Source organism: Dysidea avara, chromosome 11, assembly GCF_963678975.1.
Source record: "Dysidea avara chromosome 11, odDysAvar1.4, whole genome shotgun sequence".
Classification (NCBI taxonomy): Eukaryota; Metazoa; Porifera; class Demospongiae; order Dictyoceratida; family Dysideidae; genus Dysidea; species Dysidea avara.
In genome coordinates, this window is record NC_089282.1 from 8895430 (window position 1) to 8900981 (window position 5552).

Genomic DNA, 5552 nt, shown 5'->3' on the forward strand with positions numbered 1-5552 from the left:
AATGTTTAGAATTAAGTAGGTCTGGCTAACCAGCGTTCTTATATATCCTGTGAATCCATACAATCATAAAGCCTTATAATGTTTTGGTGTTTGCACAACATTCTGTTTACATTGTGTGACTGTCTATCCGTGTTGTTTCAACAATATTAATAAATACAGGGTTTGGTACATGCAAACTAACTAAAGAAATGTGTAGTTACACAACTATAGGGGAATATTCTTTTGTGCATTTCTATTGTCATGTATAGACTATAAGTAACTCTTCATGATCTCACTTATATGGTTCCTATTGTGTTCATTATTATGATATGAATTCTGTTGATTTCCTTCAGAGTTATAGGTTCACATGCACATGACTATTGCTGAATATGTGACACAAATCATGTGATATACATATGTCTATCCTACTATATTTGTTCAGCAGCTTGGATCTTGTAAATTGTAGAAATAAAAAGTAGTGGAACAAGAAATCATTGATACATGTATATACAACTGAACTAGAAATCTAGAAATTGAAATTCTAACAACATAATATTAATTCTCTACACTTTAGCTACATAGTTATTAATATGATAATTAATATGGTATATAGATCAAAGATATATGGCCTGACTGTTTGTTGCTAGTCAGACATTCTGAACAGATTCAACTTTTTTATGGAAGATGGTGCATTGTAATTTTACAGTCTATGTATTAAGTAGTAATAAATAAACTTGGTTCCACATGGGGTACTTTGAGATAATAAGTCACTCTGTAGAGTTCATATATATGGATACATATACATGAAATTGACAAGGAGAAAACACCCTGACTGCCTGGCAGACTCCTGTAAGCGTTCGAGCGTTAATCAGATGGTTGTAGGTTCAAGGCTGCGCAGGTCCAGTCACTCTTTTCTCCACCTTTTCAAGCACACTTTCTGTAACAACTTTAAACAGGCTGTAGGACTAGGTCAGGTGTACTACAGACCTTCAGCACTTGTGCTGTAAAGCCTTAATAAATTAATAACAAAGATTTTGTACCTCTGGACCATTTGAAGCGGGTCATTATTACCAAGAGTACATAATATAAAGTAGTAAGAGAGAGTGTCCAACAGGAGTACATTCCACCAAATCAAGAGTTAATAATGGGAGAGGAGAGTGTCTAACGCAATACAGAGCCGTTACAAATGATTCAGCGTGATTCAAAGGGCTTCCATCAGATGTGTTAACATGTGAAAGTATTTACGAAGGGCGCACGCATTAGCAAATAAAAATACTTGGTATCGAATGTGTTCACACGTGAGTATCAACTAAGTACTATGGCGTCGAGTGCAAGTAAAGCGTGTGCAAAAGAGCGTTCAACAAAGAGAGGCAGCAAGCGAAAAGGAACAAATGGTGGTGATGGCAAGACAGCGCCGGACAATGCAAGCAAAAAGAAGCGACGAGTAGATAAGGTGCTGCCGAAGAAGAATCGCACTGAACTGGTTAAGATTATGAAAGCAGTAGCGCCTCTATCTTCCCCCTTGCCCAAGTCCTCGCCTCTATCGTCTTCCTCACCTCTATCTCCCTCCTTGCCTAAGTCCTCGTATCTGTCGTCTTTCTCGCCTCTACGCACAAAAAGCCTCGAAGTTGCTGGAAAAGCATACGCACGATTGGGCGTAACGGATTCCGCCATGTGAGAATTCTTGCTTGAACACTTACCTTCTTCTCCACACTACTGCAAACGATATTCAACAATACGGCTGCACTGGCGCATGAAGCAGACGTGACGATCACAGTAATTTTTCACCTGTATGGTATTCGATAATTTACAAAGGTTTACGGAGAGAAGCCCTTTGAATCACGCCGAATCATTTGTAACGGCTCTTTATTGCGTTAGATACTCTCCTCTCCCATTATTAACTCTTGACCAAATACACTGGGTAAGATAGAATATCAACACCTTGGTTTGTACAAAGGTTTCACCATCTCAACACATATCAACACTTGCCTTCCACCAGTAAATGTGTCAATTGGATCAAAACTTTGAAAAGTCTAATTTTACACAGTGTGTTTGTACAGGCTATATTGGCAGTTTGACACTCTTCCTTAATATTGTATATTATAAACTCTTGTTATTACTTATTCTATTCTTAAAAAAACTCAGCCTAGTTTACATACACACATACATTAATTTGATGTACCACCACAATAATAGTATCAAACTCATGGCTGAAACTTATTTTGTGGCATTAATACTCTGTTCTTTATAATAGAAGTACACAGAAAAATTTGGAATTTTCAACTAGAGTAGGCACCATAGCACATTGATAAAAAGTACTGAAACAAGCTGGAGTAGTGCACGATAATTACAGTAAAACAATAAGAAGTGTTATATCCCTACTGTGCATTTCCATTATGGTATCTTCAGCACATAGGGATATATATATTTCTTATTGTTTTACTGTGATTTAATATCATGCACCACTCCAGCTGGTTTCAGTGACTGACTTTTTATCAACGTGCTATGGTCTCTACTCTAGTTGAAAATTCCAAATGTTTCTGTGTACTTGTTTGTTAACTTTTTTTGTAAATAATTATTATGACTGGTGAACCCACGCATACCACATCTGAAATGGTGCCGCGTGCCCCAATTATCATCTGAAAAGTGAAGTATCCATTATGCTTCATTGTCAGCTGTGAACACATCAAGTAAATTTCAGGAATAAAACACGTTTTAGAAATCCTGAGAAAAAGTTCTTGAAGTTAATTTGTCCTTCATTACCTCAAAGTTCATACATTGTTTACACATATTCATATCTTTGGAATGGTTAGTCCTATCAACAAAACTAAATGGCATCTTGCTGTAAATGATGTAGCAAATCTGTTGAACTTTATTTCAAGTCTGTGCACTATAGCATATGAAAGTTGTTGCCATTTGTATTTTGATAAAGAATTTCAATAAAATATGTATGTACGTAGTCAAACTTTTACATGATGCCATCAATTATTACATTAAAATTACATCAAAACTTAATACTATGTACCTAATGCCTTGTGTAGTGATATTATTAAATAAAGGGAAAAAAATATTGGATGTGAATAATTCCTGATTTTTACTTGATGCATTCACAGCTCTATGTTCAATCCATTATGCAGCATTTCGAATCAAGAACTGTTTGAAAAGCACCTCTGCAATCCACGTATACCGAAAGAAAGAAATGGTGCCATGTGCCCCAGTTATATCAATAATTATCATCCGAAAGATGAATTATCCATCACGCTTCATTGTCGGCTATGTTCAACCTGTTACACAATCAAGAACTGTTTGAAAAGTGCCTCTGCTATCAAAATAGCCACTGTGACAAATAAGGATGATTTCCACTACAAAGGGAAGCCATCATGTGCTATCACCAAATCGACACTTTTCGCTGTCAGCAAAGATGAATGGGATATAAAGGAGGACACTGGCTAGTCCATGAAGAATGCATTGTACATACTGCGGTATGCCAAAAGGCACCTGTCGGGCCGAAGCAACGTTGAACAGTGAAAAACTCAAGCCCGTAGCCTTAGCCGTTATTGAGTTATGCTTGTCTGAAGGCATCAGTCAGTTACTCAGTCAGTCAGTCACTAGAAAATTCGGTTAGCTAAATATATATTTTAAAAATTCTGTAGCAACTTGTTGAAAACGTTTCGGGTCAATCAGAAAGCTTGTTTGGGCTTAGTTTTACCTAACCAATACTGCCTCATCATCATCAGGAGAAATTAAGGCTGTTTTTTGGGTGATATTATTTTGTGGGCCACGCCTACTCCTTTGTGGTCCCTCATGATAACTGTAACATATGATGGCTAATGAGCAGTATTTTCAGTGTTGGAAGTAACGCGTTACGTAATATTATTACTTTTGTGGTACCTAAGTAATATAACGAAATACGCTATAAAAACAGGTAATATAACTCAAGTTACTTTACTTACAAATGTAACGCGTTACCTAAGTAATATGGTTACTGTAACGAGTCTAATATTACGTAATATTATTACTACAAGTAACGAAGTTACTAATCTCGTTAGTAATCCACTGAGTAACGACTAGCCACTACAAAGTAATGAAGTCTACTGAATGAAGCTTATTCACCAGCTTCTTACTTATAACCAAGATTTGCACATTGCCCAACAACGAAATCATGTCACGTGATAAGGTGGTAGTTTCACACGTGACTGCTTAAGGCTGTGGACACAAAGTAATATAACATGTAATATTATTATAGTTACTTTATTTTATGGGTAATATGTAACTGTAACTAAATAGTTCAGTTGCAAGTAATATGTAATATGTAACTAGTTACTTTTACAAAGTAACTTGCCCAACACTGAGTATTTTGATAGTGCCACATAATGATCATAAAATATCATGGTGCAGAAATTGGCTTTTGTTATTGACATACACATGTAGGAATTATTATTTAAGGACTTCAATACTAAACTGCATTTGAGATGACCAAGATATGATTACAATTTGAAACAAGATTTCTGCTACATTAAGATTTGACATTTTACTGGGAATGGATAGCACATGTTTTGTAGTAGTTTAGATTAAAATAATGCAGACTTTAAAATGATTTTGCAGTTTTCATAAATTTATGTTCTATTAAATTGTTTGATAATCTTTATGATTTCAGTAGCTTGCAGTGGCGTAGCTACCATTGAGGCAGCTGCCTCGGTAAAAAAATGCCCGACAACAGGCTGAGCAGGCCTGAGTTTTGGCACCCCGGATTTTCTACTCAAACGTTACTAGACAGCATTACTGTACCCCAGTAGCTGAAAAGTAGTCCAGCACTATGTCACCATAGGCTCCAGCCCGCTTAGTACTACAGCCATAGATTCTATTTTGTGTGGCTTGAATTTGAACTGAAAAGATCGAGATACTCTAATAGAGCAGTCATTGTAATATACTCTAATAGAGCATTCAATATAGATGATAGCTACTGTTCTCATTACACTGTTGATCATTTACATTTATTATCTTTACATTATTTTTCAAAAGTTCCAATGAGTCAACTGCATGGCATTACATTGAGCTAATTGATCATGCATATCATGCATTAGCAGTTACAATCAAAAAAATAACCTCCACATGCCATTTCAAAGTATATATTTTCAAAATTTTCCTTGAGGGAGCATTCCCCCAGGCTCCCTAGCTTGACATGCTTAGCACATGCAGTTGAGCATCACATGAAAGAGATAATTATCTCTGACTTAAACATCACACCAGATCAAAAAAAAGTAGTGTGCATGATTATGACTTCTGTTGCAGTCCATGGATGGCCTGCATGACCACTCAAAATATCTCTGGAGTAAGTTGTGTTGCATGCAATTAAACTAGTCTAATAATTGAAGCATGGTATACTGTATAGCATTAACTAGCTATACTGGAGCATTGCTTATGACATGTAGAAAAACACTCAGAGTCTTCTGAAACAGTTTCCTCTATCCAACCAGATAGTCAACCTACAAATGCTGTACCACCCATACTTGAAAGTATTTGTGAATCAGTTGAGTCAGAAGCAGACCCTCTCAATTTGGTCAATGTATAGC